The sequence below is a fragment of the Mauremys reevesii genome, linkage group 12, assembly GCF_016161935.1.
Source record: "Mauremys reevesii isolate NIE-2019 linkage group 12, ASM1616193v1, whole genome shotgun sequence".
Taxonomy (NCBI): domain Eukaryota; kingdom Metazoa; phylum Chordata; order Testudines; family Geoemydidae; genus Mauremys; species Mauremys reevesii.
The window spans coordinates 49,442,720-49,457,774 of NC_052634.1; the positions used below are offsets into that span (position 1 = coordinate 49,442,720).

Genomic DNA, 15,055 nt, shown 5'->3' on the forward strand with positions numbered 1-15,055 from the left:
AGACGTGCTTTCCAAAGGGATTGTTGGAGGACGATTTTTACCATGTTTTCTTCCAATCCGGCACCGAATAGGCGGGATTGCTTGAATGCAGCTGCTGTCTGGCGCTGATGCCCGCTGCTTCTTCCCGCTAGAGAAGCGGGAGGGAGACAGCATAGACTGGGGGCGGGGTTTGTATTAAATGAATGAACGAAAAAGCTTTGAAATATGACTTTTTAAATTATGCTTTGGGAAGTTTATAACAGCTGGTTTTGTTTCTCAATCTATAGAATACTTCGTTTTTCTAGGCGTTGTTGTGAGGGGTTTGTTCATCAGCCTTTTTTTAATTTGTTTGTGGTGGGGGATTTTGAAAACCAGTTCAGAAATCAGTGGGAATTGAGTGCCCAGATCACTTGTATGGCTTTGAAAATTCTCCTACAGGCAGTTTTAAGCCTTTGCCTTGTCCCGCTTTTCAGGAGAAAGAGACTAGTTAAATGCCTGTTACACCTCTACAGATGGTTACCGAACACTCTCCAGGGAGGCGAACGTGTCCAGTACCTGACTCCGATGGCAGCTCTCTCTAGCTTCCACTCCAGACTATTTGGCTGGGCTCACTAACAGTTATTGATATTTAGATCGCTATGAATTATGGGTGCTGCCGTTTCAAGGGGGGAATCGTGGCGATATACTTGCAGAACTCGAGACTTGCTGTCTCCTGGCTACACCGTGCACGGCGCTGGGGAATTGTGCTGAGAGCAGCAATTGAACCAAACCCCGCTGCTCGGCCTCCGCTTTGCAGCATGTAAACGGTTGCGGTTGCACTAGTACGATGTAGGGGCGCCGAGTTTCCACTATGCTGGGGGCTGCGCCCCCCCCCTCGGGCTCCTCCCAGGCCGCGCCCCCACCCCACCCCCCCGTTCCCCAATGCCCCACTCCCGCATTCAGCTCCTCTCCCTCCCCCCCTGTCAGCGGGCAGGAGGCGCTGGGGGAGCGCGAGGAGGGAAGGGGGCGGGGGCTGCTGCTGCTGCTGGGCACTAATGACCATCTGGTTTTTCCCCGGGATGCTCCAGTCTCGAAGCAGCCAGAGGCGGCGCCTGCCCCCGGTCACGTGACACGCGAAGTCTCTAGTGCGGAGGAACCGGAGCGAACCAGCTGCAGCCCCGGGCGGGCAGAGCTGCGCCGGGCCGGGCTCCGCCTGCGGGGAAACGGGCGCGGCACCGGCACGTGGCAGAGCAGAGCCTGTGAGAGGCGGGGCCGGTTCGGGCAGTAACAGCAAGAGGGTTTGATTGGTCGGTAGGAGCTCCGCATGCTAATGAGGAGGCGTGTTTCTGTAAATAGCGACATAAACCTCTTCTAATGGCCAGTGCGCTAAAGCTGTCTCGAGTGTGCGTCATGGCATGGGGACCTGGCTTTAGATTAGTGTCCTTTAGTTCGCTGGGGGTGAAACCCGCTGTATGAAAACACTCACCGCGGGGTAAAAGCGTGTGCGCATTAGTCTGGGTTTGTAGCGGGGGGGGAAGGGGGTTTGAAACTGTAATTTAAACATCGTTTCTGTAATTTGTAATTAGGGAATGATGGTTGAAAGCGTCTGATTTCGTTAAGCACGAAGAGGAGTTACTGTGCGTCTTCTGAGAACAAAACAAGCAGCGTGTGTTGCTTTAATATAGCTGCTGTGCGGTATTGATGAGCATTCCTGCTTCCTTTTGGGGAGCCGTGAGAGAATGAGTAGGGTCTTGGTGAGTAGATTTTATGAAGCAAGTTTAAAAATATGTTTTTGTATTTTTGTTACATTAATCTATTTATAGTTTTTGCTGATGAGTCTGTTAAATGACAAAACTTAATTTGTTTTGGTAGGATTTGGAAAAGAAGTAAATTTAGTGTGAACATGGTGTTTTAAAGGTTTCTAGTTTGGTACTTACTGAATTTTTTTTTAAATTCCTTTGTGCTGTTCCATCTCTTTTTCTCTTGTAATCTATTTCAGAATTTAGGTGGGTTCCTGTGTCTGCATGTTCTCTTCCTTTTCCACTTTCTTCTCTGCTTTTCTTTTCTTCCCTTCCCATTTTTCTGGAAGCCCCTATTTTTACTCCTACTGCTCTGGCAGGGGGTGTGCAGTTTTCTCTTGGCCCCAAGCCCATCAGATAATCCACACAGAATCTGAGAGTTGCTGTCTCCTGGCCGTATAGTGAGTAGAGGGTGGAGTGGGGAGAAAAGCAGCTCACACAGAGCCCCTGCCATTGGGGAGAATGGGGGACCTTGCTATGGGTGGAATCAAACACACACAACCCCTGCCATGGAGAAAGACGGGAACCCTGGAATGGGTGGAGGAGACAATGAAGGGCATGGGGGGGAGGGGTTTACATGAGGGATTTGCATATGTCAACATCTCCCATGCCCCACTGGGTGTTTTCCTTCCCATCTTATTTATCTTTTCTGTTACTCTCTTTTTTTCTGTCTGAGGTAAATGAAAAATCCACACCCCTGAGAGACGTAGCTGAGCTAACCTAAACCCTCCTACAGTAACTCCTCACTTAAAGTCGTCCTGGTTAACGTTTCGTTATGTTGCTGATCAGTTAGGGAAAATGCTTATTTAAAGTTGTGCAATGCTCCCTTCTAATGTTGTTTGGCAGCTGCCTGCTTTGTCTCCTGCTTGCAAGAAGAGCAGCCCGTTGCAGCTAGCTGGTGGGGGATTTGAACCAGGATGGGCCGGCAGCCCCCTATCAGCTCCCCACTCCCCTAAGTTCCCTGTGCAGCAGCTGCCTGCAATTCAGCTGTGTCCCTCCCCCCACTGCCATGTGCTGCTCCTGCCCTCTGCCTTGGAGCTGCTCCCCGAGACTCCTGCTTGCTGTGCCAGGGGGAGGGAAAAAAGAGGGGGGGCTAATGTCAGGGTGTCCCCCTGCTCCTGCACCCCACTTACCCCATCTTCCATAGAGCAGGGCTCAGGAGGGAGAGAGCTTGCAGCAGCTGGGGTCTCAGCAAGCTGATCTAATTAACAAGGCAGTGTACTTAAGGGAAATGTGCATATCTCCCTCCATTCCTGCTGCCTTGCAGAGTGAGAGAGTTAACCCTTGAGGGCTCAGCCAATTGCTAGTTCATCATTTAGCAGTAAGGGAAATATCCCACCCTCTGACTCCTCTACCTCAACCAAGCTTCACAATCACACACAGTCTTTTGTCTGGTGAAAAAAATTTCCCTGGAACCTAACCCCCTCATTTACATTAATTCTTATGGGGAAATTGGATTTGCTTAACATTGTTTCACTTAAAGTCACATTTTTCAGGAACATAACAACAACGTTAAGTGAGGAGTTACTGTATAGACTGCTAGTTGGAAAAGCGAGAGGGGAGAGCACAGACTGAGTGGTTATACTTTGTATACTGAATAAAAGGAGGAGTTTTTTAGTGTACCAGAAATCTAGTTATGAGGAAGGTTAGATATAATAGCTTTATTTAGAAACTTGTATAATGCTTAGGTGCAGATAGTCTAGTTTTCTTTTTGCTGGGATGGGTTTTGAGTAAATCATTAGTCTGCTTGGTTTCTTTCATAATCTGAAGTGGATTGAGCCTCTAAATCCTTCTACTCCTCCCCCCTCCCCCTCAAATGTGAAGGGGAACAACCTCAACCTTTTGTCTTATTCTGCTTTGTAGGAGAAAGATTCTCTATGTAAATAGTCATGATCCATTTAGGTTAATTCTTATGCTGAATGGCGGGTAGGAGAAGGTATAAATCATTGGAGACTCTTGCACCACTCCCGGTGTGGCCTGTGTTTTTCTTTGTTTTAAAATGAGACTGTCTAGTTTTTATGTAAATATATTTGGATGGTTTCACTCATATTTATATTTCTATGGATTTCATGTGCTCTTGTCTCACAGCAGACATGGGGGGAAAAGCCTGTGGCAATGGACTTTGCAAAATTATAGACTAGTGATTCTCAGGGAGGGATAGTTCAGTGCTTTGAGTATTGTCCTGCTAAACCCAGGGTTGTGAGTTCAATCCTTGAGGGGGCTACCTAGGGATCTGGGGCAAAAATTGGTCCTGCTAGTGAAGGCAGGGGGCTGGACTCAATGACCTTTCAAGGTCCCTTCCAGTTCTAGGAGATTGGTATATCTCCAGTTATTAGTATTATTAACCTGTGGCCCAATCAGCAGCTGCGGCTGGTGTGGCAGCCTCAGGGCCATACAGGTAGTATATAGTGTGTGGATTCTGCTCACATAACACAGAGAAAGTTGCCTATGCAGCTCACAATAGTAAATAGGGTCAGACCAGAAGATATCTTCTTTCCAAGTGGGAATTGTGCAGGGAGGAACAACAGACCTAGTGCAGCTGTGTTGCCACTGTCTGCTAGCACTGAACTGGTTCAGAATGCCTTGGGTCAAGTGGCACCAGTTCTAAAAGTAAGGGTGATTTAGTGCTGTGGTTCTCAAACAGGGGTATCCAATGGTCTTCCAGGGGGTACATCAACTCCTCTAGATATTTGCCTAGTTTTACAACAGGCTACATAGAAAGCACTAGCAAATTCGTAACAAATTAAAATTCATACATTGATTTGTTTATACTGTTCTCTATACTACTATACACTGAAATGTAAGTACAATACTTATATTCAAGTGATTTATTTTTATAAATATTGCATCTGATTATGTAAGGCAGTAGTTTTTAAGTGAGGTAAAACTTGGGGGAATGCAAGAGAAATCAGACTCCTGAAAGGGGTACAGGTGTCTCTAAAGGTTGAGAGCCACTGATTTAGTGCAGGTACCACCGGTAACATAGAACCCTGCAAAAACTTCTAGTGCAGATGAATTTGAGAGCAAGCCGGAGAGAAACAGCTGCGGAGCATGCTAGAAAGGGCTGACCTGTCCGCATTGTCTGTGCCTGACAGGCTGTCATGTGGTACGGAGGAGCCTGTGAGAGGTATGGCACAGCAAGAGGGTTTGATTGGTCGGTAGGAGCTCCACATGCTAATCAGGAGGTGTGTTTCTGTAAATAGCGACATAAACATCTTCTAATGGCCAGTGTTCTAAAGCTGCCTCGATTGTGCTTTAATGAAATGGGAACCTGGTTTTAGATTTTTGGTCTTTAATTCTCTGGGGGTGAAACCTGTTGTATGAAAACATTCACCGTGGGAAGAAAGCTTGCGCACATTAGCCTGGGTGTGTAGCCGAGCACAGCTTTGTTAAGACTATACTTTCAGGGATCATTTCTATAGTTTGTAACTAGAGAAGTGTGGTTGAAAGTGTCTGACCTTGCTAACCACAATGAAGAGTTAAAGTGTTCTCTTCTGAGCATGAAGTGAGTGGATAGTGGTGCTTTAATGCATCTGCTATCTTCTATCGATGAGTGTTCTTGCTTTCCTTTTGGGAAATTGAGAGGAAAAGAACACAGACTGAGTGGTTAGTCCTTATAAAACAAGTTTAAAAATAAAATATCATAGTAGCTGGAGGGCAGTCTCCAGCTACTATGATATTCCAGGCAGGACTGAATCTCCAGGAGACAAAGCTTAAAGAAGAGAATGACCTGGGAGTCATTCCCGTTTTTGCCCTGGCATCCCTGTCCGACCTCACTGAGGCCAGCCAGGAGCACTCGCGGGACGAAGATGACAGATACCAGTCCTACTGTACCGTCTGCCGTCCGGAAGGGAAGGGGATGCTGCTGCACCGCGTCTGCCAGCAGAATCCAGTAGACATACGTTGACATTGAAAAAAGGCGAGAAACAATTTTTTTCCATTTGCTTTCGGGGGGCGGGGGGGCGACATATACCCTGAACCACCCGCGACAATATTTTTGACCCTTCAGGCTTTGGGAACTCAGCCAAGAATTCAAATGGTTTTCAGAGAGTGCGGGAACTGTGGGATAGCTACAGACATCAGTTGCCCCTCCCTCCGTGAGCATCCATTTCATTCTTTGGCCTTCTGGTATGCTTGTCTCAGCTCCTTAAGTTTCAGCACTGTGTTGAGTCCCTGCTGTGGCTTCTGTCTATCATGGCCTTGGAGATTTTTTCAAATGCTTTGGCATTTTGTCTTTTGGAACGGAGTTCTGATAGAACAGATTCATCTCCCCATACAGAGATCAGCTTCAGTATCTCCCGTACGGTCCATGCTGGAGCTCTTTTTGGATTCTGGGACTGCATGGTCACCTGTGCTGATCCAGTGCTCCATGCTGGGCAAACAGGAAATTAAATTCAAAAGTTCGCGGGGCTTTTCCAGTAAACCTGGCCAATGCATCTGAGTTCAGATTGCTGTCCAGAGCGGTCACAATGGTGCACTGTGGGATGGCGCCTGGAGGCCAATACCATTGAATTGTGGCCACACTAACCCTAATCCGACATGGCAATACTGATTTCAGTGCTACTCCCCTCGTCGGGGAGTAGTACAGATACCGGTATTAAGAGCCCTTTATATCGATATAAAGGGCTTCGTTGTGTGGATTGGTGCAGGGTTAATGTGATTTAACGCTGCTAAATTCGATATAAACTCGTAGTGTTGACCAGGCCAGAGAGAGCAGCAGGTTTCCCATATTGTTTCCTGCTCTTGTTTTCTTGACTAGTTTCTCCTCTGCACCAACTTGCTGTTTTGTATTGTGAGCCTGGCTAGCTCAGTTGGCAAAGCATCAGACTTTTAATCTGAGTGTCCAGGGTTCAAGTCCCTGGTCAGGTGATAAACTACTCACCAAGATCTTACACTGTCTTTCCCATGTCCTCTTTGATGTTACTTTTTCTCTTCAGGATTTTCCCTTTCCTCAGAAGGGCCTTTTTGTGTGTGGGTTTGAAGGGGCAACTTCCTGACAGCCCCTCTGTCCTTGCAGCCTGGAGGAATAAAGGCCTCTGGGCATAGAGCATGTTCCTCCCCTGCACAGACACACACATACACACACACACACACACATACAAACACATAGAATATCCCTAAGGAATTAGAATCACCTGCTGCCTTCCCCTGTCCTGCTGGATCCCAAGAACGTGGATGTTCTTTAGCTTAAACCCATGTCCCCTCTTTTCCCAGTGCCCCTCAATCCCAACCCTCAGTCCCTCCTATGCCCACTGCTCCTCACTCCCAACCAGAGCCTGCTCCTCTTCACCCTTCTCCTCTGTCCCAATTTAAACAGCCACACTGGGCTGGACCAAAGGCCCATCTAGCTCTGTGTTTTGTCCTCTGTCAGTAGCCAATACCAGGTGCCCTAAAAGTTAAGCAACAAGGCACCACTGGGAGTTGAATCCAGAATCTTCTGTTTACAAGACAGGTGCTTTAGCCAACTAAGCCATGGTGCCTGTGGCAAAAACACAGTGTCTGCCCACACCTGACTCCCTGCCATCCCCACCAGGGCCTGACAAGCTTTGCTTGTGTTTGGATTCTGCAAAGCAGAGGAGCAGATGAGGTTTTCCTTGCAAGGGGTGTGTGTGTGTGTGTGTGTGTGTGTGTGTGTGTGTGTGTGTGTGTGTGTGTGTGTGTGTGTGTGTGTGTGTGTGTGTGTGTGTGTGTGTGTGTGTGTGTGGCTGGTGCACACACTGCAATGCCACATCTGGTGACAAAATTGCCCTGTTTTGGTGACAAAATAAAACCACCTCGACGAGAGGCCTAGAGCTTTGTGCAGCAAACTTAAAGTGACAAATTTTCAATGTAAATGCTGCTGGTCATTATATCACTATAACTGGCTTCTACCAGTATCCCAAAATGCCCACTGTGAACTCGCCTGCCCTGCAGTCCTGCTACAGAGGCTGGGCCCCTCCCCTTTCAGAGCCTTCCCATTTTTAAAAGCCCTGGGGTGTTGTTCCCCCCTGTTCAGGCACCCCTGGGGCCCTGCACTTCACACAGCTCTCCCTGATTTCAGTTGTTAGTGAGGGAGCCTCACTGCTAGCGCAGACTCGGCAGTTTCTTGCATGAGAGACACTGTCCCAAAGCAGGACTAAAGTTGGGGAATAGATTCATAGACTTAAGGTCAGAAGGGACCATTATGATCATCTAGTCTGACCTCCTGCACAATGCAGGCCACAGAATCTCACCCACCCACTCCTGTAACACACCCCTAACCTATGTCTGAGTTATTGAAGGCCTCAAATCGTGGCTTAAAGACCTCAAGGTGCAGGGAATCCTCCAGCAAGTGACCCGTGCCCCATGCTGCAGAGGAAGGCGAATGTCCGAGAACAATTCTAAGGGGAAGGTGAATGCAGAGCAATGACACTGGCGATGCCCAGACGTCCAGTTGGGGCAGCGTGGAAATTAATAATGGGAAGATCATTTATAAATTAGTCGTCACTGACAAGATTTGTCTCTGTTCCTATTTCACGCTGTGGTGTTAGTTAGAGGAATCAGTACAGATTTTTACTATATTAATTAAACACTTAATTTTATTTACCCAAGTCAAAAATTTAGTGTCACTTATTTTTTCTCTGTCCTAGCAAGAATGAATTGAATTTTGTGACTTTCTGGAAAGTGCAGCGAGATTAAATGTGGGGAATTCAGTCTGTGTATTTGTGAGCTGATGTTTTCCTCTCACAGGTCAGTGCCTGCATTGAAATACCAAGAGGGATCTAAGGGCTGGTGTACGCTGGGCACTGAACTGTCAGAGCGACATCTCTCAGGGTGTGAATCCTCCCCACAAACCCATATAGTTAAGATGACCTACGCCCGGGTTAGATAGTGCTAAAGAAAAGGAAGAATTGTTCTGTCCATGTAGCTATTACAGGGATGGGAAAACCCCTCCAATCACTGTCTACTCCAAAGTGCTATAGCAGTGCCAGAGCAGCATTTTAAGTGTTGACAGAGTGAAAGTAAATCTGGCTCCAGTTTGTACTGTGGATGTTCAGGTACTAAGACTACAGTAATAACAACAACAGTGCAGTGCTTGCGTAGTTGGCAGGATTTGAACCTGCGTGGGGTGACCCCGATGGATTTCTAGTCCATCGCCTTAACCACTCGGCCACAACTACTTGATGTACACATGTATCATTACATGATGATTATGTTCTCACTGAATTGCCACTTCAAATTGCTCAGACCAGCTGTCCCAGCACACTAACGGCTGCGCATCAGTGTAAGTGTGTCCTTGGCTGAACAGCGAGAATTCCTGCCCATTTCCCTTCCAGCTGCAGCAGGATGAGAGTGTGTTTGTGTGAACGACATTGCTGTAGATTGTTGTTCATTCCCGTCTCTGACAATTCAGACAGTCCCTTTCCTAGTCAAATCTCCAGCACATCGTTCCAATAGCAGGTGGCAGGATTTCTCTGGGGCACTGAAATTTTTTCAGGGGGCTGGTGCGTGAACACAGCCTTGCATTCCACCCTTGATGTTTCATGGACTAACAACAGCAGCAGAAAGAAAGAGCCGAGCCAATATCTCCCTGGCAGGGATGCAGGTGCCATGACCCCTCTGTCTGACCATCGCCATTGCTGGAGAGAAGGATTCACTGGAATCGAATGTCCTGGCTCAGACCAGAGACACAGGGAGGTTTCACTGTTTATGGATCTGTGCAAAGGAAATTTTGTCTCTGTGTGAAACTGAGGTCAGAAATGAAACGTCCACATGGTGGCCCAATGCTCTAGGGAATGTGGGTGAAGGACTCGGGCTGAGAAATGATTTAACAGGGGTTTGTATCAATTTATTGCCCTGATTAAAATCTATGGCTAAAAGGCAGCAACTGTTGTTAGTACTTGTACCTGTGTAGGGACACCCCAGTGGGTGCAAGTCCATTGCCTTCACCGGGGCAGTTGATTATTTTATCAAGGTACAAATTTCTTGGTCAAGGCCTAGGCTCCGGAGAAAACAATACACTGCTGATAAGAAGAAGTACGTCAAAAGATTTTGCAGCCACCATGGGCATAACTATGATGTGTCGTGTTTCACTCTTTATACCTGGCGCCACCTCCTTTCCCTTTAGCCTTGTAGTTGACCAAGGGCAAAGCTGAACATCTCCTCAGATACCAGGGAGTGTTTATGTCCATTCCTGCGAGCTACACAGGGGTTTGATGTTGCTGCTTTCAATCCTCCGGCTCTGGCGGGATAAGGAACAATTCAGGCTGTCACTGAACTGAAGGAGGAAGATCAGTTTTTGACAGGGAGAGAGACGCCTCCTCTTAAAGGGGTTTGTCTGGCTGGCAGTCCTGGTTCCCAGGTCTCGCCTGTGGGGCTCCAGCAGTTTTGGGACCAGGTCACTCCCTTGGCCCCACCTGCTGCCCCCAGGCGCTCCCCCCCCCCAGGGGCCCTGTCAGTGCAGCGGAGCTGAGCAGCATCTGCCTGCTCGCTCCAGTGGCTGCCGGCCCCTCCCATGGCAGGGCAGGGTGGGGCTGGGCCTCCATGCGCTGCCCCTGCCCTGAGCCCCTGCAGCCAATGGGACACTGCGGGGGTGATGCCTGGGGGCAGCAGCACACGGAGGCCCCCCAGCCCACCCCACCTTGGAACCCCAGGTAAGCGCCGCACCCCTGACTCCATCCCAGAGCCTGCACCCCCACCCCTCCTCCTGTTCCCCCTACCCCCTGCCCCAGCCCAGAGCCTGCACCACCATCCCCTCCCCACATACACCCTCCTCCCTGCAAACTCCTCCCAGAGCCTGCACCCTCTTCACAGACACCTGCCCCAACTCCCTCCCACAGCCTGCACCCTCTCCTCCACACACACCTCCCACCCACCCTAATCTCCTCCCAGAGCCTGCACCCCACCCCTCCTCCTGTTCCCCTACCCCGTCCCCAGCCCAGAGCCTGCACCCCGCACCCCAACTCCCAGAGCCATAACAAGGCATTTTTGTGCCCGAGGCAAGGGCCGGCCCCAGGCTCTTTGGCTGCAGGTCATTGAGTCCCTGTTGGAGGGAAGGACCTGCCGCCCAATTGCCGCCGCTGCTTCATTCATCCTTCGGCGGCAATTCAGCAGCGGGTCCCTGAGTCCTCTTGGAGAGAAGGACCCACTGACGAATTGCAGCCGGAAGAAGTGGCAGCGGTAGAGCTGCCACCGAAGCACCTCTGATCGTGGTAGAGCTGCGCCCCTCCACTTTGCACGCCCAAGGCAAGTGCCTCACTCGCCTCGCCCATGTTACAGCACTGCAAACTCCATCCCAGAGCCTGCACCCCAGAACCCCTCCCCCACCCAAACTCCTCCCAGAGACCAGCCTCTCACCCCTTCTGCACCCACACTCCCCCCAGAGCCTGCACCCCTCCTGCACCCCAATCCCCAGCCCCAGCCCAAGGCCTGCACCCTAGACCTCCTCCCCCCACCCAAACTCCCTCCCAGAGCCTTAGGCAGGTGAGGGGCAGAGTTTTGGGGGGCGGGTTCTGGGCAGTATGAGTGACATTATTGGCCCACTGGGAGGACTGTTAATTCCTAGTCTCCCAGTTCCCTAGGTTGATAAAGCCAAGGAGTGACCCCAAAACATTCTCAGTGGGGTTAAGAGCAGGTAGCGACAAGTGTTGTACTCGGTGGGGTGGATCCTTCTTAAGGGTTCCAGGCCCCATTTGACCCTTTTGTTCTTCTCTGTGTAATAACAGAGCTGGTTAAGACTCAACGTAGAGTCTTGCTGCAGACCAACAGATCTGAAATCACTGAGAAGCAGCTCTAAGCATTAGTCCTGCTTTGGGACAGTGTCTCCCATGCAAGAAACTGCCCAGTCTGCGCTAGCAGTGAGGCTCCTCACTAACAGCTGAAATCAGGGAGAGCCGTGTGAAGTGCAGGGCCCCAGGGGTGCCTGAACAGGGGGGATTCTAAGGGTTTGCAGCAAATCAACATATCTTCAGAAGGTCCCACTGAGATTTGAACTCAGATTCCAGGATTCAAAGTCCTGAGTGCTGCCCATTACACCATGGGACCTGCTGCTGTTTTGTTTTCTAGATCCCTGTGACTCTTGGCGGGTTTGCACTCTGCACTTATTACTTCCCACCAGCAGCTTCCTCTCACAGGACTCTCTCTCCTCCTCCAGCAACTGTGGTCATAGAATCATAGAATCTCAGGGTTGGAAGGGACCTCAGGAGGTATCTAGTCCAACCCCCTGCTCAAAGCAGGACCAAACCCAACTAAATCATCCCAGCCAGGGCTTTGTCAAGCCAGACCTTAAAAACCTCTAAGGAAGGAGATTCCACCACCTCCCTAGGTAACCCATTCCAGTTCTTCACCACCCTACTAGTGAAAAAGTTTTTCCTAATATCCAACCTAAACCTCCCCCTCTGCAACTTGAGACCATTACTCCTTGTTCTGTCATCTTCTACCACTGAGAACAGTCTAGATCCATCCTCTTTGGAACCCCCTTTCAGGTAGTTGAAAGCAGCTATCAAATCCCCCCTCATTCTTCTCTTCTGCAGACTAAACAATCCCAGTTCCCTCAGCCTCTCCTCATAAGTCATGTGTTCCAGCCCCCTAATCATTTTTGTTGCCCTCCGCTGGACTCTCTCCAATTTATCCACATCCTTCTTGTAGTGTGGGGCCCAAAACTGGACACAGTACTCCAAATGAGGCCTCACCAGTGCTGAGTAGAGGGGAATGATCACATCCCTTGATCTGCTGGAAATGCCCCTACTTATACAACCCAAAATGCCATTAGCCTTCTTGGCAACAAGGGCACACTGTTGACTCATATTCAGCTTTTCGTCTACCGTAACCCCTAGGTCCTTTTCTGCAGAACTGCTACCCAGCCATTCGGTCCCTAGTCTGTAGCAGTGCATGGGATTCTTCCGTCCTAAGTGCAGGACTCTGCACTTGTCCTTGGTGAACCTCATCATATTTCTTTTGGCCCAATCCTCTAATTTGTCTAGGTCCCTCTGTATCCTATCCCTACCCTCCAGCATATCAACCACTCCTCCCAGTTTAGTGTCATCTGCAAACTTGCTCAGGGTGCAGTCCACACCATCCTCCAGATCGTTAATGAAGATATTGAACAAAACCGGCCCCAGCACTGACCCTTGGGGCACTCCACTTGATACCGGCTGCCAACTAGACATGGAACCATTGATCAGTACCCGTTGAGCCCGACCATCTAGCCAGTTTTCTATCCACCTTACCGTCCATTCATCCAGCCCAGACTTCTTTAACTTGCTGGCAAGAATACTGTGGAGACTGTATCAAAAGCTTTGCTAAAATCCAGAAATAGCACATCCACTGCTTTCCTCATCCACAGAGCCGGTTAGCTCGTCATAGAAGGCAATTAGGTTAGTCAGGCATGACTTGCCCTTGGTGAATCCATGCTGACTGTTCCTGATCACTTTCCCCTCCTTTAAGTGGTTCAGGATTGATTCCTGCACTATCAGATCCGCGAGTCCTGCCCTGAGTCTCCCCCATCCCCCTGCTTGATCTCCATTCCCTGCAGGCTGCAAAAATGTCAGGGGAGGCCGCCCCTCCCTTCACTCGGTGCTCCCGCTCATATCGGCCAACTGCAGCCTCATCTCCTGGAACTCGGGCAGCTGTCGCTTGATCCGATCGTACAGTCACACGCTGACTGGCTCCCCTGCCTGGATGCTCTTGTGGAAATCCCACGGGCGACGCTGCAGGACTTGGCACTGTTGGTTTCTTTAATGTTGTGGTGTTTGCCCGACTGCTGGAACAAAGCCGCCAACTCCTCCCTCACCAACTCCCACCAATCCCCCTGGTAACCACAGAGCCCTCTGATGCTTTCCCGTTCTGCCAACACCGCCAGGCCTCACCCCCTGCTCCTTTATCTTGCAAGCTCTGGCTGTTCAGCTTCCAATATCTTCTGCCCTGGGTCAGGGACAGGGGCGGGTCCAGGCACCAGTGCAGCAAGCTGCGGGGGGTGGCCTGCCGGTCACTGCCTTTGGCAGCCTGCCTGCAGGAGGTCCCCTGGTAATGCGGATTAGGCGTCATGCCTGCAGGAGCTCTGCCAGTCCCGCGGCTGCAGCGGCAATTCGGTGGTGGTTACGCCGAAGGCGCGGGACCGGCAGACCTTCAGCAGGCATGCCGCTGAATCCGCCTTACCAGAGGACCTCCAGCAGGTGTTGGGATAGATCTGTATTACATTATACACTAATGTTAGATGTGTAGAAAGTGTGACTAGAAAGGAGCAGTGTGACGGTGCTGCCCGTGGGAGCCAGCTGAGGTCACTCAATCAGGGTGAACTGCAAACAAAACGGGGCAGACAAACCCCAAACGCTGGTGGTTATTCTAATACTTAGATTTACCAACCAGCACAAAACAGCTTCTGTAGCACCTCACTGGTTACTCAGAAGTCCAAACCACGCAGTTCCCTTAAAGTGCCCAGCCTCAGGCCTCCGTCACGACACTCGTCAGATATGATGATGATTCCTGAAAATCTTATCTCATTATATCAAAGAAAAGGTTCTTCCAATCCCAAAGGATCAGCCACCTACCCAGGTTCAATTATAACTTAGATCTTACCCCAAATACATGCTATAGACAACTCTTATTAACTAAGCTAAAATTTATTAAAAAAGAAAAGAGAGAGAGTGTTGCTTAAAAGATCAATATACAGACAGACTTGAAGTCAATTCTTGAGGTTCAGATGCATAGCAGAGATGAGCTTGTAGTTGCCAAAAGACCTTTTAGAAATAGTTGAGAGATTATAGTCCAATGTCCATATTCAGGGTGACTCCAGTCAATGACTTGGGATCTCAATCCTTACGGCTTAAGGTTTCCCCCTCTTGAAACCCAAAGCAGATCTGAGATGAAGCAGGATTATGTCCCACGGTTCTTATACATTTCCAGCAGCCTTTCAGCCTGAGAAAACAACAGGCTTAACTCCTTCTCCCAAACATCCTGGCAATTAGCACAGGGTAATTTACCCATTAAACAGTTCAGATCCAGGTTAGCACAACCTTCAAAGAGACACAGAGACAATAATACTATTTCACTCAAGTGTCATCCTAAATATTAATATTCCTTTTTTGATCTTTGAATTAAAACTACAGCAATAGACAAGACTTGTTTGCTGACATCACAAGCCCTGAGCAAACATCTCCCCTTCTACCTCTAACAATGCCAACTTGCATTTCAAAGCTCTGTTCATTTACAGATCTTCCTATCCAGTCCTTAAGGTTCACCCATGGGTCAGGTCAGTCTCTGAGGTGAGTTGATTAACACTTTCTGGCCCTGTCACCTTTCAATGAAATATTATATTATACTCATAACATCACAGGAGGTCA

General features: G+C 49.2%; 3 non-coding genes across 3 annotated transcripts; 1 reads left to right on the forward strand and 2 right to left on the reverse strand.

The window, feature by feature from the left end:
* Nucleotides 1-5,148: 5,148 nt before the first annotated feature.
* LOC120376566 lies at nucleotides 5,149-5,365 on the forward strand. Its single transcript, XR_005587424.1, has one exon. It is a non-coding gene; the product is annotated as a small nucleolar RNA U3 (small nucleolar RNA).
* Nucleotides 5,366-8,814: 3,449 nt separating this feature from the next.
* TRNAS-AGA lies at nucleotides 8,815-8,896 on the reverse strand. The gene has a single exon. It is a non-coding gene; the product is annotated as a tRNA-Ser (tRNA).
* Nucleotides 8,897-11,687: 2,791 nt separating this feature from the next.
* On the reverse strand, nucleotides 11,688-11,759 carry TRNAQ-UUG. Its single transcript has one exon. It is a non-coding gene; the product is annotated as a tRNA-Gln (tRNA).
* Nucleotides 11,760-15,055: the final 3,296 nt, after the last annotated feature.